This window comes from Pan troglodytes, chromosome 4 (genome assembly GCF_028858775.2).
Source record: "Pan troglodytes isolate AG18354 chromosome 4, NHGRI_mPanTro3-v2.0_pri, whole genome shotgun sequence".
Taxonomy (NCBI): domain Eukaryota; kingdom Metazoa; phylum Chordata; class Mammalia; order Primates; family Hominidae; genus Pan; species Pan troglodytes.
Genome location: NC_072402.2, coordinates 130,037,878 through 130,057,026, shown reverse-complemented (window position 1 = coordinate 130,057,026; position 19,149 = coordinate 130,037,878). Strand labels below are relative to the sequence as shown.

Here is a 19,149-nt window from a genome sequence, read left to right as displayed (position 1 = left end):
TTGGCGCTCAGACCCGGCAGGGTAACCAAAGCAGGGACCACAGCCTCCCTTTTTTTGGCTCAGTGCCCAGACCTAAGGCCCCTCTGCTGTTGTGTGAGCTAGCCCGGGCCTGGAGCCTGAGCCCTGGGGTTCACGAGGCAGATAAAATTGACAGGGTGAAGAGCTCACCTCTTTGGAGATTTTGCACGAGTGTGTTTGTTTCCCCAGGCTCCGATTAAGAGGCGGAGGGACATTTCTGCCTCTTTTTGTGTAGCTTCCAGTCTGACCCCTCCTCTTAGGAGGACTTCCCACCCCCTTGGAACCTCAGTTTCCTACCTGTAATAAGACTATACATCCTGATGTGCTAGGACAGCTCTGATTTATGCCTATTAATCCAGTGAAATTATTAACAGAGCCTCCCTTTACTTTCACAAGTATCCTTCTTCGAATGATATATTATGGTCATTATCTTACTTAGCTTGGGTTTCATCTCCCTACTCCACCCCATATAATAGAGCAAAGTTGGAGACAAGAACGTATATAAGGTCGTTTATTTTGAGTAATGATACCATAAAACAGAAGTGAGGGACTAGGGAGGAGAGTGAACAGAGAGGGAGGTAAAGCCAACATAGACTGTGAAATTGAGATGGTTATTGGCGATGACCAAGATCAGTAACAGTGTTGTGTGGAGCCCTAGTGGAGCCTAAGAATAAAGGGAAAATTAGCAATACTGAGCCTGTCTTTATTTAAAATTTTGATATTGCGTTCATCATGGGTATTTGCATTATTAATTTCTATTTTTAAAAATATTGCATTAAAATATAATTAATCTTGGTTACTGAATTTCTTGGTGCCTCCTTAAATTTGCACCAGAGACAAGTGCCTTGCTCTTTTTCCTCGCCTCAGCCTTGTCTCAATCCCCATTGCTATGGGTTACTGAGGTTTAATCCCACTGGGGGCTTCTAAAGAGCCATATAGAATGAGGAGGTATTTGTTTCCTAGTTCTGTCTCCATTGGTCAACTGCTTGCACTTCCAGATTGCACATAAGTGAGGGCTGAACAGGTACCACTCGACTATTTGCCATTGCTCACAAGTGTATGTAAACCTCTATCTGGAATTGTTTTGTCCTCCATACAAAATGAATGAACAAGTATGCTGCTTACAGCTTAGCCCACTGGGGGAATTTCCCTTCAAAGTTGTTTAGGGCTACCCCCTAAATGGAGCTATGTTACAGGAACAATCTCTTATTATTATTTTTTCTTTTTTTAACTAGTATCAATGTCTAAAGCTAATCCATCTGTGAGTAAGGGCTATTTTCCCCTCCATCAGTTGGTTACAGAGAACTACCTACTAAGGCTGTAGGTCTGAGCTAAGACAGAAGGGTTGGTATAGCCGATAGCCGAGGTAGGTGTCATAGGAGTCTGAGCCACCTTTTGTTGACATGCTTAGTCCTGATCCTGAATTTACCATTCCTGTTCTATTATTATATGATAGATTGCTGATAAGTCTGCTTTTTTTTTTTTTTTTTTTTTTTGGAGAGAGATTCTCAGTCTGTCACCCAGGCTGGAGTGCAGTGGCACAATCACAGCTCACTGCAGCCTCAACCTCCCTAGGCTCAAGCAATCCTTCTACTTCAGCCTCCCAGGTTGCTGGGACTACAGGCAAACACCACCACACCCAGCTAATTTTTTTTTCTTTATTTTTTAGAGATGGGGTTTTGCCATGTTGCCTCCTGGGCTCAAGTAATTCTCTGGCCTCAGCTTCCTCCCAAAGTGCCGGGATTACAGGTGTGAGCCACCATGCCTGGCTTAAACCTGCCTAATCTTATGACTTGGTAGACTCTGACAATACCTGGCTTACAATGGGTATCTCTGGTTGCATAGACCCTTGATGTCCCATTGCTAGGCTCTTGGTTTTTATTGGGGCCAAACAGCTGCTTTTCAAAAGTCGAATCTCTCTCTGCTGCATGGCCTTGCTCCAGAACTTTAGAGATCTGTGCTGAAACTCTTTTATTAGGGCATGTCAGAGACTCTGCCCTGTAGCCTTATTCATCATGTATGCCTCTAGCCCCATTGTATCTGCTGGATAATATGAACCAAATGGTAGAGAAGCTTGTACTCTAGTTGGACACACTGTACAGCTCTCTCCTGCTCTGGGTTTCACCTGAAACTGAAAGCCTTCAGGGGCACCAAATAGATGGGTCAGAGGAATACTCCACCAAGCACTATGCCTTAGTGTTGGAGGATACAGAGCTCAATAACTTGTCTTTACTTTACAGGGGATAACCTGGCATGACTACTGATCCCTGATAACTTTACCCATTTGTTTCAAAATAATATGGGATAGAAGAAGTTGGTGGGGATAGAGATGAAATAATATGGGCTGTGAATAGTGGTTCAAGGGATTCGTTTTACTAGTTTGTCTACTTTTACATCCATTTAACTTATTCTAGAACAAAAAGGTAAGAAAAAAGTTGAACAATATGAATGTCCTGAATCTTCATATTTTTATCTGCTATCCTTTGGCATACATGTGTCTTTACTAGGACATCTAGAGTTCTCGCTTCTTCTTGCTTACTAGGTCAAATTAGCATTAGGTCATCAATACAGTGGACTACCATGATGTTCAATGGAATATTGAGACAATCAAAGTCGCTAGATACTGTGTTGTGCAGAGAGGAGAACTAACATAGCCCAGAGACAAGAGAGTGAATATGTACTGCTATTATTCCTACATAAAAGCAAACAGTTTTTCATCCTCCTGACTGAAGGATATTGAGAAGAAAATATTTGATGTTGAAATTAATCTCTGCAATACCACCCAGGATGTGGTTTTACTTCTCATTTAATAAATCAGTAAGAAAGGTGAGGGTAAGTGTCAGGGGCTTTCATTTGGCCCTTTCTACCTTAATGGCTCTTAATAAAATAGGGAGTAAATGTTAGTGTACTGCCAGTTGCTAGAACATCTGTCCTACTTATTTACTTAGGGATAAGGAAATTAGTACAGTGTGGATCTTCAGACTTCTGGATCTGTTTGCAAGGGTACTCCATTTACCTGGCTTTCACGAGCCTCTGTCACGGGGGGACCATGATAGTGTTTCCCCCAGCATTGATGCCAGCTCATACTCTGTACCCAATAGCCTTTGAAAGTCTGGTTCTTTTTCTTCCCCCTGACCAGAGTTACTATGATAAAGGGCCACAGATCTCTCATGTGGAAAGATTGGGGAAATAATTATCTTGTATACCTTTGGCAGCATTGGAGGGCTCTTCTATAAAAAGGCTTGGCCTTTCCTTAAATCAATAGGCTCTGAGCCTGAGAACTGGCCTAGATCAAGGAAATTTATGAGGAAATACTATTTTCCATTATGGCAGCTGTCATCTGCCTTCTGCTCATGAGCCCTTGATTTTGGGGATTGCTGTTGTTACAGTCAAGTAATACCCAGTCATCTGCCAATTTAGTTAACTCTAGGGACACTATGGTCTATTAGCCATTGCCATAGATAGACCCTATGGGTCAAAGCACTTAGCTGCCACTTTGGTTTTGTGGTTATTATTATTATTTTTAGACGGAGTCTCACTCTGTTGCCCAGGTTGGAGTGCAGTGGTGCGATCTCAGCTCACTGCAAGCTCCGCCTCCCAGGTTCACGCCATTCTCCTGCCTCAGCCTCCTGAGTAGCTGGGACTACAGGCACCTGCGACCACGTCCGGCTAATTTTTTGTATTTTTAGTAGAGATGGGGTTTCACCGTGTTAGCCAGGATGGTCTCGATCTCCTGACCTCGTGATCCAACTGCCTTGGCCTCCCAAAGTGCTGGGATTACAGGCGTGAGCCACCGCGCCTGGCCATTTTGTGATAATTTTTATATCTACCCTGCCTCTGTTGATTGTTACCCATCTGGTCTCTGCAATTCCAGAGTCCTACCATCCCCACTGACACTAAGAATTCCTCACCTTTACATGTTGTGTTGCCTCGGTGAAAAGAGTGGCCTCTGGACTTCCCATGGGAATGTAGTCTTCTAGTAGGTTCTCTGGTCTTGCATAATAACTACAATCTAACATGCTAATCCCTCTGAGCCTTCTGACTCCTTCAGTATTCTGCCAAGGAAGTTTCTGGCATCTCTACTTCATTTCCGAAGGTCGTAATTGTGTCCAAGTTTCAAAGAAGCATCTCAGAAGCATGTGAAAATGGTTTTATGTATCCTCGATTGGATGTTAATCCCTGAATAATGAGAGTGCCCCCAGATTGATACATTCTTACAACCCTCTCCTCACACCCCTGTTATCCCTGTTCCTGCCACAACATAGGTCCCGTAATTTTTTCAATGTGTATGCTATTTGCTTATAAATCAGATACTGTATTTCTCCACTTAGGCTGTGCTGAGACCTAACCCTAGTTATTGGTCTGCAGGCAATGAAGGGAGGTAGGGGATATGGAGGAGAATAAGCATCATCGTTGGGGCCACTTGCCTTAGGAGGAGTCTTGGCAGGATTCCAGGCAAGGAGAGGCTTGTCTCCTATAGCAGGAGAAAGATAGCTGCTTCTGCTGGCCTTGAAGGTTTAGGAGAATCCAGGAATTCAAAATTCTCACATTAATCTATTCAAATGTTCCCATTCTTTGTTCCAGGGTTCCATATGTTTCCTATCAGGGCCGTGACTCCATTGTAGAAAGTAGAGCCATCACAGCTGTGAATCCCTTCCTTGCAGGTCTGCCTTCTAGGACCACTCTTATGTCGACTGTCTTAGCCCAGGTTTCCTCCTGAAAGCAAAGCCTGAGTCAAGAGTTTGTGTGTAGGTGATTTATTTGGGAATGGATCCAAAGGAACAGGAATAAGTGACTGGGGAGAGTAAAACAGGAAAGAAGGGAAGCCAATATAAGAGTGCAGAGGCCAGATGTGGTGGCTCACACCTGTAATCCTAGCACTTTGGGAGGCCGAGGTGGGTGGATCATGAAATGAGGAGTTCAAGACCAGCCTGGCCAAGATGGTGAAACCCCGTCTCTACTAAAAATACAAAAATTAGCCAGGCGTGGTGGCACACACCTGTAATCCCAGCTACTTGGGAGGCTGAGGCAGAGAATTGCTTAAACCTGGGAGGCAGAGGTTGCAATGAGCCAAGATCGCGCCACTGCACTCCAGCCTGGGTGACAGAGCGAGACTCCGTCTCAAAAAAAAAAAAAAGAAAGAAAAAAAGTGCAGAGTCTCAGACCAGCCCGAAGAGCTGCAGCCGCCTTTTGCGCCCTCCCTGCCTTCCCCATCCTCCCTGCCGACATCATGCTCCAGTTCCTGCTTGAATTTACTTTGGCAATGTGATTGGAATGTATCTGGCTCAGAACTATGCCACGCCAAACCTGGATAAAACACTTGATGAAATGAAAAAGGGCAACGCCGAGAAAAAACCCCCTAGTTCATGAGGCCGACTCCAGCACTGCCTTCTGGATACACGGATTCCACCACTCTTGAGGGCCTCCTTTACCATCTCAACCAAAGGCTTTTGTTTTCATCTCCAACCTCAGCGATTTTTATCTTGGCTAGACCCGGTGCTGCCTTAGGACAAAAATAGGGCCACAAGTTAAGAACTACCTATGTAGTGTGACAGATCCCCTGCCAGGTTATTTAAGGGTACATGTCCACTGCCTGAACCCTGAAGGCCAGGCAATGAGCCAAGGCCATGGTGTATAGCTGAGGAATAGGTGTCCCTGGGAACCCAAACATCCTGGAGAATAGCTGAGAACCTACCAAGGGAAACAGTCCCATCACACACACATAGTAGGTAAAGAGACAGAAAATTAGCTTAGAGATGGGAGGTGGCACAGATCTCTAAAGCTGTCCCACTGCCATTCAGGAGTGCCTCATGCATAAGTCCTAATAAACTCATCTACTAGCCAAGCTGAACTTGTCCCAGACATGCTTGGTCTCTTTGCTCCCTCCCAGTTTGGGGTAAGGTTTTTTAAAATACAATTCCAGGTTTTTCTCATTACAATTGCTGTCATGAGCAGGATCTGAGAAACCAATGGATGAATTAGGAAGGCGCATCTGCAGGGAGAATCCTAGGGTGGTTGGCAACATGCATGTGGTGTGGAGTTGCCCGACTGCTCAATCTTCACAGGCCACCGTGGACTCTGGGAAAACACTGGCAGAAACTGAATCACCTATTGTAAGAAGTTAAGATATTAAAATACGATAAAGATAATAAATGTGCTATTGTTGCAATAAGGGTAGCTACTGAGAAATCATGAAAGCAGGAAAGGGAGAAAGGGTAAAAACTCCTGCAGAAGGTGAAAGGCATGCCAGGTTTTCTAGGACACCAGCAGGTTACATATGATGGCCTATTCTTGTGCACGTTCTAAAACTGATGGGCAAATAACAACAACAACAAAAAAGAGCTCAAATGGTTAAGCTGCAACTATAGAGTTAAATAGTATCTTCATATGCTCTCTGTTTCTCTCTTTCTTTTCCCACATGCTTTGAATCTGCTGTTATTAAGCCACCGTGTTGAGATAAAACTCACTGTTTATGGTAAGACTAATTCAAGGTTATTTGGAGATTTTGTTTTTCTTATACAATTAAGCCAGTTCTAGTTAAAATGTAAACAATAAAACTCATTTGAAACCGAAAAGGAAAAAAGAGGTTTTTAAAAATCAAACTGCCATGGAAACTTCTTTCCCCCAAATTTTGATCCACAGCTTTCCTTGGATTACCTATCAGTGAAAATAGAGCTTAGCCATAACAGGTCCTAATTTTGTCAAAAGTAATTTGGGTCCAACTGTCTTTTGTAAAAATAACAAATCTATTATATTGTCTCATGGCTAGAGTTCTGAAGTAAAATTATCAGATCTTTGTGTATGTATGTATATACATGTTTAAATATATTATATATGTGCATGTATTATATGTTCTAACATGCTACCAAATAAAATTATAAATAAATGGGTATAAAGTCCAAATGCTTTTCAAGTTCACAGGAATTCAATAATCTTTGCTAAATAAGTTGGCTTTTTAATTATTAGTAAATAAAAATAAAGATATCTTCAAAAGTGTCAGCATACATTTTTGTCTGAGTCTTCTGATAAAATACATTTTATATTTGCCTCTGCTAGATACTTTAAGGGGTCAGGGTTTTACATGAAAGTTAGAAGACTGTAAACCCAGCCAAAAATAAAATGATCTTTGTCTGTATGATTTTTTTGATAAGCAAGACTAATTCAATATTGTTGGTTTAATGAAAACAACTGAATTTTCTGAGTTATCAGCAAGAATCCCCATGTGTTTAACTTTAAGGCTCTTGCTTAGATGAACACCTGATATTCACAAGCTATGAAAATGGTTAACAGGGAAATAACTTGCAATGATGATTAGCTTTGTTGACTGTCTTGGTTCTCACAAGTAATCTAGATAAACTGCTAAAAATGAATAAACTGAGTACATGTAAATGAGATAAATGTGTGTAGGTTAAAATTCTGTATAGTTTAAAATCTTAAAATTATTTTAGGTACTCATTGAATGTCGAGGTCATTTCCAGTTTAAAAAGCGTTATGATATGGGCGAGGTATTTGTGGACCTTAATGAGCTAGATAAAAACAAGGACCGGGCCGGGCGCAGTGGCTCACGCCTGTAATCCCAGCACTTTGGGAGGCCGAGGCAGGCGGATCACGAGGTCAAGAGATCCAGACCATCCTGGCCAACATGGTGAACCCCCGTCTCTACTAATAATACAAAAATTAGCTGGACGTGGTGGCGCGTGCCTGTAGTCCCAGCTACTCAGGAGGCTGAGGCAAGAAAACCTCTTGAACTTGGGAGGCAGAGGTTGCAGTGAGCCGAGATCATGCCACTGCACTCCAGCCTGGCGACAGAGTGAGGCTCTGTTTGAAAACGAGGACCAAGTCTAGGAAATAATCAAAGAACAAAAAGGGGATGGGCCAATTGAATGCACACTTGCCCTGGTATAGGCAGGCAATTAACACGAAACAATACCACCTGCCAGGGGGATGCTTTGAAATCATCTGAACAATCCAGGAATAACATAAGGCACAAATAGTCCAGAGCACCTATAACAGCCCTATGTGGCCTGCGAAGAAGCCATATGATACCTAGAAAATGACAGTAAACTGCCGTGAGCTAAACAGAGTGATGCCCCCTGTACCTGCAGCTGTACCCGGTATTGCTCAGCTGCTAGAGCAAATGGTCCTTAAGCTGGGAAATGTCCATGCTGTGATTAATTTGGCTAATGCCTTTTGAAGTATTTCTTTAGCAGACGATTCACAGGAGCAGTTTGCGTTCATTTGGGAGGGCAAACAATGGATTTTCCAGGTGCTACCACAAGAATATCTGCGCAGCCCCACCGTCTTTCACGATATGATTGCACAGGACCTATCTAGATTCTTGCCTACCTCAGTCTTCCTGTTTTACCATACTGATAATATAATGTTAACCTCAGAATCTCTTACAAATCTGGAGACTGCCCTGCACACCATCTTAGACAGCCTAAAAAGGACAGGGAATGGGAAGTCAACCCCCAAAACATACAAGGGCCCAGTGTAGCCATCAAATTCCTAGGAATTACCTGGATGGATAAGACACGAAACATACCCAGAGCTGTTATTGATAAGATAGCACAGTAGCCTATTCCTCAGACAATAAAGCAACTTCACGTTTTCCTAGGTTTATTAGGCTACTGGAAAATATTCATCTCTCATTTGACACAAACCCTCTGGCCTTTACACACCCTAGTAAAAAGGGATGCAAAATGGGACTGGACACATAAAGAGCAAGAGGCATTTGACAAAGCAAAAATGTTGGTAAAACAAGCCCAAGCATTAGGTGCCCCACAGCCACAGCACCCTTTTGCATTAGAAGTCACTAGAGATACCGCAGGGATGAAATGGTGTTTGTGGCAAAAGCAACCAACAGTAATGGTACTTGTAAGATTTGGTCTCAATTATGCAAGGGGGCAGAATCCCACTATATAGTCCTGGAGCAACAACTCTGGCTGTATATAGGGCATTGCAACAAATGGAGGCCATCACCAGAAAGCAAACCATCACAATAAAAACTGCCTCTCCTGTAAAAGGGGAGATGGAGGGCCTTCTAGCCAAGCCCACCTCTGGGATGATACTATAACACACTGCTGAAGTGGCATGCCTATCTACAACAGAGGGTGTCTTGTCCATGAGTCCTGTAAGTCAGGCACCACAGAAAATGCTCAGACCCATCCACTTTGAACAAGTGGAAGGGGCCGACATGGCAATGAATCTACCTACTAGGCCAACCATCATATATGAAGGGATTCCATTGATACCCACTAGGGCCTAATACACTGATGGGTCTAGCAAAGGCACCCAACACCAATGGTTGGCAATCATGGGGAATATGGACACTGACAACATATGGTTAGAATGGGAATTAGGACAAAGCAGTCAATGGGCCATGCTACAGGCAGTTTGGATACTCATCACCCACAAGCCCTGGCCATTAGTCATTTGCACAGATAATTGGACTACATACAGAGGCCTTACCATGTGGATCAATCAGTGTGCCACAGACAATTGGCAAGTTTGGGGCAGGATCCTCTGGGGAATGACCATGTGGCAAGACATCCACATCAGGTTACAGGAAAGGGATGTCCATCTTGTGATGTACCATATGGATGCACATAGCCCAAACCACCTTCTGGAAATCAAAAGGCGAGTGGCCTTACTCATTCACGTGCAGGCAATTTGCCCAAGCCCATCTGAGGAAATGCCGTATGTGCACATCATAAAAACAGCCACCAGGGGCAATCACAGAGTGGCCCATAGCAAAAGCAGCAGGCATCCCTATCCAATACGCAAATGTTTTGGCAGCTGTTCAGAACCATGAGATCTGCTCACAACTGTGACCTAGAAAGATTCCCTCCACACCAGGTCACATACATCGAGCCATACAAACTATGTGAGCCTGGCAAGTCAATTGTATTGGTCCCCTGCCCCAGAATAGAAAGAAAAGGTATGCCTTAACTTGTATGGACACAACGGGGCTGCTACAGGCCTTCCCAATAAAATGTGCCACTCAACTGGAGATCATCAAATGTCTCACTGCTCTTTTGTGTGTGTGTGTGTGTGAGACAGAATCTGTCCCCCAGGCTGGGGTGCAGTAGTGCGATCTTGGCTCACTGCAACCTCCGCCTCTCAAGTAGCTGGGATCACAGGCGCCCACCTGTAATACAAAAATGCCTGGCTAATTTTTATATTTTTAGTAGAGATGGGTTTTCACCATGTTGGCCAGGTTGGTCTCGAACTCCTGACCTCAAATGATCCACCCACCTCAGCCTCCCAAAGTGCTGGGATTACAAGTGTGAGCTACCATGCCCAGCCCTCACTGCCCTTAACGTCATGTATGGCATACCAAAAAGGATAGATAATGATCAAGGCCCCAATTCACAGGCCATAATATCAAACACTGGGCATCAGAACAAAACATAGACTGAAAGTTCCACTTACCATATAACCCAACAGGGGCAGGCCTTACATGCATTGTCTTAGGACTGGACTAAGAATCTCCCTGTAATACAAATTTTAAATGTCACCCACTACCATGCATGGCATCACTTCCTGTGAATGTTTGGCAAGGTTTGTAAACCAGGCCCCACAAACTCTTGGGGTTACCTCTGAGACTCAGATCCATTATCCTGAAACAAATGGCCAGACTTTGCCCCTGAGCACATCAGTGGATCTACCAAGTGGCGATGGCTACATGGACCCAAAGTTGAGCTGGAAAATGCCCCCGTACTAGATCGATTTTATAGCCCTGGAGGACACCATGAAGACTGACTGAGGGGAAATGGTCCCAGCCGTGCTCCTTGATGGAGATCCGAGATACTGACGTTATCGACATGCAGCAACACCAACACGTGCTAGATGCGTTAAATGTGGATAGCACAGGCAAGGCCAGAAATTTACCAATTGGCTTTATGCCCACCCCTGTGGAGGGAAACCCTATATAGTACTGTAAGCCAGGCTCGAGGCCCAGGGCATCTGCCCTAATAGGGCCAATGGGAAAAATGATTATGTTAGCAATAATTAAGTTACAAGGAATAGATACACCTATGAGGGTTTCTACTAAACGCCTGTGTTTATGCCCAAAGGCCATGGCTTCTGCTACCCATGGTAGCTAGTAATGTCTTCCTGGACTGGGCTGCAGCTGCAGCAACAGTCAACAACCAGCCCTGTTACTGGGTATAGGGATACCTCCCCCTGTCAAATGATAACAGTATGCCTTGGAATATTCTGCCTTTCTCCCAACAGAACTGGAATGATTGGTTCAACAGCATCAATAAGGCAATCCGGCTCACTGGGGACTGCCTCCACCTGGAGGCCAAATTGCCAACATGACAGAGACCAAACAACATACGTCCTCATAGGCACTACCTGTTATTTCTCTGATAAAGAGAATCATGTCACAGATGCTTTAAATCATTTGTCAATTCAGATCCATGATATAGCTCAATTAGGTTACTTTGACTCATTCTTAAATTAGGTACACAGCTTACCTACTTGCTGGAATTATGTTTTGCTAATAGGCATCATAATTATAGATAGCTTCTGCTTTTTATGCTCTTATGTATACCATGGAAGTGGCCTGTATCCACAAACTGTGGCTATACATTATAGACCTCTATAGCTCTTCCCCTCGTTTCCTGCTCAGGGACTCTCGAGCAAGGTTGGTGGAAAGAATATAAGAGCTGCGGAATGGGATAAATTGAAGTATGACAGGTTCCCCGGCCAGGTGACTCAAGGGTGTATGTCCGCTGCCTGAACTCTGAAGATCAGGTGATGACCCAAGGCCATGGTACCCAGCCAAGGAGCGAATGACCCTGAGGACCCAAACATCCCAGAGAATAGCTGAGAACCTACCAAGGAAAAGAGTCCCATCACACACACAGAAGAAGCAAGGAGCCAGAAAATTAGCTTAAAAGCAGCTTAGGGATGGGAGGTGGAACAGATCTCTAAAGCTGTCCCGCTGCCATCCAGGAATGCCTCGTGTGTAAGTCCTCATAAACTCATTTGCTTACCAAGCTGGACTTGTCTGAGGCACTCTTTGGTCTCTTGGCTCCCTCTCAATTTGGGAGAAGGTATTTTTTTTTTAAATACAATTTTGGATTTTTCTTGTTACATTACCCTTATATTTCTGACATCCTTATCTCTTTCCATATCTTCCTTTCAGCCGTTTGGGAGGTTCTAAGACTGGAATTACGGTGCTAGATTAGTGAACATGACCTTTAATGAGTAGTCTTTCCCTTATTCTTTGGGATTTTGACTACCTTTTGTCAGATGAAAAATTGGTGAGTTTTATGTAGCTGATTGGATGCAAATAATGCTGATTTCACATTTTAGCAAAGATGCTTGTTAAACATTTGGTACGAAATTGTGTTGTTTCTAAGTAATTAAAATCAATATTTAGAAGCCAAAGAAGAAGAAGAGGAAGAGGAAGAAGAGGAAGAAGAAGAAGAAGAAGAAGAAGAAGAAGAAGAAGAAGAAGAAGAAGAAGAAGAGGAAGAAGAATGCAGCAGTAGGTTGTTTACAGATGTAAGAAATTTGGGTATGGGTCTCAGAAATGTCCGTCTTTAAGGTTCGGAAGTAGGGAATATTTAGGTCTGGGCTGGAGATACCTATTTGGGAGTGGTCATAACTGCAGAGTTCCTGAGGCCCTTGTTGTGACAGCAGAGTCAGCCAGGGTTCCTGGTTGCAAGCATGCTCACAGAATTGATGGGAAAGCTGATGTCCTGCTGAGATAAGCAGAAATCAGCTGTTGGAGATGGCACCCGCCTGGGAAGTAGACAGACCAGAGTGGAGCCCTAACAGGGCAGCCTGCTTCAGACTGAGCCTGAAGGGGAGGAGTGGTTCCTTGACTGGGCCAGGTGGCCTCTGATCACTGTCCTCCCAGAACAAGTCCAGTGTGGCTGGAGTAAGAACACAAAAGGAGGGTAGGGACAGTTTAGAAGGGATGTGGTTATTAGACAGCGCAAACAGCACAAACAACCCTAGACAATGAGCATCTGGGGAGGAATGGAGGAGCTAGGACAGGGCCTTGAGGGGTGGTGCCTCAGGGGCAGGCAAGAGAGTGGACAGGAACACTGGCTGGGAAGGCACAGGGTGACAGGACTGAGGAGTAAGAGACTTCTTCCACCCAGAAATCTCTTTCTGGGTGGTGAGACAGTCTCCAGCAATCGGAGAGAGAGCCCTGGGGGCTGGGAAGAGGCCAGTCCAGGCTGTCTCTCAGCAGGCTCCTGGAACCACGGAGGGTCAGCGAGTGGTGGGGATGACCCATTTAGCCGGGATCATGACCAGAGGAGTGAGTCAAGCAGGCATGGTGGTAGGTTCATGCATATCAGAGTTGGTGATCAGGTGCTGTGGCACCAGCCTTGTCCACACTCAGATCCAAAGCTTCAGGGGTCACCTTCACTTTGCCCAGCTTCCACCATTCCATGCCCCATGCAAAAAGTTGGTAAGGTTGAGCCTGCACTCTGGGCTGTTCTGGGGACCTTGCCAAGTGGAAACAGATCAGCACCCTTCAGAAATGGCTTGGTCAGAGTCACTAAACCATTGGTAGGCAGGCAACACTCTCCATGGAAGACTGGTATGTGCCGTTACTTTGGTTGCCCCTGCCATGGAGATTTGCTAGGGTGTGTGTGACCTTGGCAAGTTTTTTAACCTTTCTGAGCTCATCCATAAAATGGGGATAATAACCATACTTCCTTTCTGGTTGGTATGAGGATTAAAAACAATCATATCGTTCACTAAGGGCTTGGAGATGAAGGCCTGGGACACATTAGCTCCCATAATAGTTATTATCCAACTCCCTTCCCTTCTTCTGAGACTGTGGGTGTGCTCCAGCTTCCCATGAAAATTCAATTACAGACCAAGAACACCCTGGATGGCAGCTGAGGGTTCTTGCACTGCAGCCATTGTCAGTGAAGCTGGTGTGTGTGTGTGCACATTGGGTGTCGGGGGTGGTGCATCAGCCTCTGAGCTTGGCTCACCAGGCCTGACAGACCCACTTAAGGGCTGGTTAATGGGGTTTCTGAGCCCACATGGCTGAGACTGACTCCAGACCCTGCAGGACCCAGTGAGGTCTCTAGCAGCCTCTCCTGGGATTTCTAGTCTCTGCATTCCAGCCACAAATGGATCTATGTCAGACACTAGCAAAGTTGAGGTTTGGTTTCTGTAGGGACCCAAATAGTTTCCCACTTGTGGTAGAGGGGACACAGGAGGACAGTGCTTGCTTATTAGAGAAACCTCTTCACTACCCTTAAACCTTTTTAGAGGTTCCACCTCCATTCAGAGGTGCTGTGGGAATGTTGTTAGAAAGACAGATTATTCTGTGAGAAAATGATAAACCAGGAAGTTACATGAAAAGCAAGTCAGAGGTCGGCCTGGGGTGCAAGACAAGAAGTTGAGTAAGAATGAGTTGTCCAGGATAGCACTGGAGTGCACATAGCTGGACAGGGGCACCCAGAGGTGGAGGGGAGGTGGGGCACTCCCCAGGTGGGGCAGAGGGACTCAGGGCCCACAGCCCAGGCTTCTGAGCATCATGGTGTGGTGCAAGTCACAACACTGCTCCCACCCATCCAACTCAGCAGTTCAAGGGCTGTGAGCCCAGGGCCAAGCTAGCACACCCCCTAGAGGGGCTGAGTCCTTGGCCATGAAGGGAGGGCTGGCTTGAAGCTGCATCTGGGCTCCGCCTACCTTCACCCCTTTCTTTGGTTCTCTAGGAGGAAAGTATCAAATAACAAAGCTTGTCACTCAGAGAACCAGAAAGGACTCCATTTGTGTTTCAACCTCCTTGGAGGGTCAAGGAAGCCTGCAAGAGTCTTGAGGAGAGTTTGATGGGGCTGAACTTACAGATAAGCACAATGAGAGTTACAGAGGCACAAGTTGTCCACAGAGGCCAGCAGGGGCTGTGTACCTCATGTGGCCCTGTGAGCTGGGATTTGGAATTTAGCCTCTGTCCTAAGAGCAGTGAGGAGCCATGGAAACTATAATAGGCAAGATTGACAGGGAATTGCACTTGAAAAACCTCCTTTAGCTGTTATGTAGAGAAAGGATTGAGGGAGGGGCCAGGCAGGAGACAGAGAGACAAGGCAGAGGCCGTTACACTGTTCAGCATGAGACAGTGGCATCTGGACTGGGGAGAGTGGGCTAGTTTGGAATTAGTTAGGGATGAACGCAGTCATGCTTGCTAACTGGTTTTACTGTGTCTACCTTTGCCCCTTAGGGCCTATTCTCCATACAGCAGACAATGTGATCCTAGTTAAAACATAATTCCAGGTCATGCCGCTCCTCTGGCTTTCCATCTCAGAGTAAAAGTCAAAGTCCTTACCATGGCTGTAGGAGAACAGCCTGTTGCATGGCAAGAATGATGCTTTTTTTTTTTTTTTTTAACAGGGTCTCACTCTGTTGCCTAGGCTCGAGTGCAGTGGCAAGATCATAGCTCACTGCAGCCTCGAACTCCTGGGCTCAAGGGGTCCTCCCACCTCAGCCTTCTGAGTAGTTTGGACTATAGGTGCATGCCACCACATCTGGCTATTTTTTTTTTCATTTTTATTTTTTGTAGAGAGGGGGTCTCGCTATGTTGCCCAGGTTAGTCTCAAACTCCTGGCCTTGAAAGATCCTCCCGCCTTGGCCTCCCAAAGTGTTGGGATTACAGGTGTGGGCCACTGTTCCAGGCCACTTGATCCAAAACCACCGTAATGACCAATGTTTGACCCCTAGATGCCAAGATATTCATCAGCAAGATCTTTAAACAATGCCTGTAGAATAGAAAACTCTTCATAAAGATGTTTATTTAACCTCTCCAGTGGTCACGAGTCTTGGCAAGAAAGTCTGAAGACGGGACCAGCTGCACATGTTTTACCCTAAGAGCTTGCTATATAAAGGATACTTTCTGGAAGGCTGGTTGGTGTGAGGATTCAGTCTTGCAGCCACTCGAGACATCACTTCTGTTCGTAAGTCCCTCTTATATATTTCTCTCTGAGAAAATGGATTTGTCAACCTCTTTCTTTGGCTTCTCAGCTCTCTCGGACTTTGGGTTTGCATAGTCCTGCTATCCATGGAAAAATGGCTCACAAAGGCCAACACAGCCTTCTCTCCCTCACATCTCTCTGATGATCTTATCTACTACTTCCAGCCACCTCACTTATACTACTTCAGTCACTGCTTGCCTAGGGCCTTAGGATTTCCTGTGCCCTCTGCCTGGAATGTAATCCCCCCAGATACCTGCACAGATGATATCTTACCACCTCAGTTCTCTGCCCAAATGTTACCTTATCTGTGAGTCCTTTCCAGATTCCATATATGAAGAGAATCCCTTATGCTCTACTGTAATGCCTTCTTTATTTCCTTGATAGCACTGCTTATAGCCTGTAGTTATTTTACATGTTCGTTCAAAATGTTTTCCTAGTGTGCAACACAATGCCTGGCATATAGAAGGTTCTTAATAGGTATTTTTGTTTTTTGAGACAGAGTCTTGCTCTGTCACCCACGCTGGAGTGCAGTGGCATGATCTTGGCTCACTGCAACCTCCACCTCCTGGGTTCAAGCAAGTCTCCTGCCTCAGCCTCCTGAGCAGCTGGGACTACAGGTGATTGCCACCACACCGGGATAATTTTTGTATTTTTAGCAGAGACGGGGTTTTGCCATGTTGACCAGACTGGTCTTGAACTCCTGGCCTCAAGTGACCCCCCCCCACCTTGGCCTCCCAAAGTGCTGGGATTACAGGCGTGAACCACTGTGCATGACCTTTTAATAAATATTTAGTTGACTGAGTGAGTTGAGGTTGAGGATGCAGGAGGGAGCAGGTGCCCTCCAGGACAGCAGTCCCCAACCTTTTTGGCACCAGGGACTGGTTTTGTGAAAGACAACTTTTCCATGGATGGAGGGCAGGGATGGTTTCAGGATGATTCAAACACATTACACTTATTGTGCGCTTTATTCCTATTATTATTACATTGTAATATATAATGAAATAATTACACGACTCACCATAATGTATGGTGAAGGAAGCCCTGAGCTTGTTTTCCTGCAACTAGATGGTCCCATCTGGGGGTGATGGGAGACAGTGACAGATCATCAGACGTTAGATTCTCATAAGGAATGTACAGCCTAGATCCCTTGCTTGCACAGCTCACAATAGGGTTCATACTCCTGGAATCCTAGAATCCTAGAATCCCTACTCCTAGAATCCTAGAATTAGAGAATCTAATGCCACTGTTGATCTGACAGGAGATGGAGCTCAGGCGGTAATGCAAGCAATAGTGAGCAGCTGTAAATACAGATGAAGCTTCACTCGCTTGCAAGCCACTCACCTCCTGCTGTGCAACCCAATTTCTAGCAGGCCATGGTCTATGGCCTGGGGATTGAAGACCCCTGCTCCAAGACTTACCTCCCACTGAGAACTTAGGCAGGATGCTTGCAGAAACCTGATGTGGGAGGTGAGGTGAAAGGTAGTGGGAGGAAGGGAAGCCCAGTGTATGTGTGAGTGGGTGTGTGTGCTTGTGTGCCTGAGTGAGGGTGGGTGCTTCTCCAGGACCCCTGTACCTCCCATTTCCTGGCCTGGGTGGAGGCTGGGCAGGACAGAGGTAAATCTGAGCCAGGGTCTGACCAAGGAGATAACAGGTTGTGCCAGAGGCACCAGGCAAAACTGGAAGGGATGGGATGGAGGGCATGTGGATGGAAACTATTAACTCTCCCTGGGGATGGGAGGGCCGAGGCTTTGCTCTAGGGGAGGGGGCAGTAGAGTTGGGCCTTGAAGAGTGAGTAGGAGTTTGCTGAGCCATGACAAAAGAAGAAAGGCATTTTGAGCTTCAGAGGTCTGAGGGCTATGAAAAGGTGGACTAGCTCAGAGGATGCTGGACTGGACTGTCTGCTGTAGCAGAGGAGGTGAGACAAAGTAGTCAGCAGCCCGAGGTCAGAGAGGCTTTAAATGCTAGTGGGAGGACCAGGGACTCCATCCTGAGGGCCCCAAGGTCAGAGAGGCTTTAAAATGCTAGGCAGAGGACCAGGAACTCCATCCTGAGGGCCCTGAGGTCAGGGAGACCTTAAGTGTTAGGAGGAGGACCAGGGACTCCATCCTGAGGGCCCTGGAAGAGTTGAAGCAAAGGAATGAGAGATTCCTTCAGCTGCCTGAAATGGGTCTAAAAATGCTTGGGAGGCAAAAATCCTAGACACAGTGCTGGGTAGGATGTTATGGCTGGCATGAGGGTGTAGAGGATGATATCCATGTCTTTGGTCTGAAAGCCCCTGTGGTAAGGAACTGGGCCCTGGGGTTCGAGGGATGTAGCAGGTTTGGGGACAACAATGAAAGTTGGTCCTAGCCAGGTAGGCTGGAGCCTGGAGCACTGTGAATTGGGGATCCTGGATCTGGTTCCCCCTCCTGGAGAGAGACTCTGATGTCCCCTGTCTCAGTACTGGGACCCTGGGCCATACAAACCTTGTCCTATGAGGACCCTGTCCCAAGCTTTTCATGGTCTACTACACTCAGGGCCCCTGGGCAGACGAGGTGGGCTGGGGGACTGGGTAGAGGCTGGGCCTTGAAGCTGGGGAAACGACAAATCAGGCTGTCAGCTTTGAATGCCACTCCCCTTAGCTGCCCTCCAAGCCACCCCCAACCAGGATGCCCAGGCAGGGGCTGCTGTAGTTGCTGCAACCCTGAAGGGGTGGAGCTGTTGATCTCGGGGTAGCCTATGGTGGCAGGGAGCCTCTTGTTTGGTAGTTCCTGCTGGGGGAAGGAGTTATTGCATGTCATGGGATTAAGGTGAGTACCAGTGGCTAGTGGATCTGTGGTGGCCAGTGGGAGAGTCGAGTTTCTGCGGGTGAGTGGGAGTGAGAGGTGGGGGCCAGGGCCCATGGCTCCCGGTATTTTTCCACCCACTCCTGTGCTTAATAATGCTTCCCTGCTTTCCTGGGTGCCAGTCATCCTCTCCTCTCCCACCTATGACTGGGTAGGGCTGGGACCAAGTCAGCAGAGGCAGGGTGGGGAGGCAAGGGCAGACTCCTCCACCACCCCACCCTATTTGGGTGTGGCTGCAGGGAGCGTGTGTGCATGCACACCTGCGCAGCGCTACGGTGGGGCGCCCTCAGGGCCTCAATGCACACAGTCTGACCCCTTGGGAAGCAAAAGGAGACAAGGGCCAGACATGA

At 46.2% G+C, this 19,149-nt stretch overlaps 1 protein-coding gene and 1 pseudogene across 1 annotated transcript in view; both read left to right on the top strand.

Annotated features, from left to right (window-relative positions):
* The first annotated feature begins 5,143 nt into the window (after nucleotides 1–5,143).
* LOC134809974 (short transmembrane mitochondrial protein 1-like) lies at nucleotides 5,144–5,484 on the top strand (annotated as a pseudogene).
* Nucleotides 5,485–15,932: 10,448 nt separating this feature from the next.
* P4HA2 (prolyl 4-hydroxylase subunit alpha 2) overlaps nucleotides 15,933–19,149 on the top strand; it is an 85,064-nt gene continuing 81,847 nt past the window's right edge. The window contains exon 1 of the mRNA XM_063810627.1: nucleotides 15,933–15,956. The gene's annotated coding sequence lies outside the window, so the exon portion shown is untranslated. The remainder of the gene's footprint in view (nucleotides 15,957–19,149) is intronic.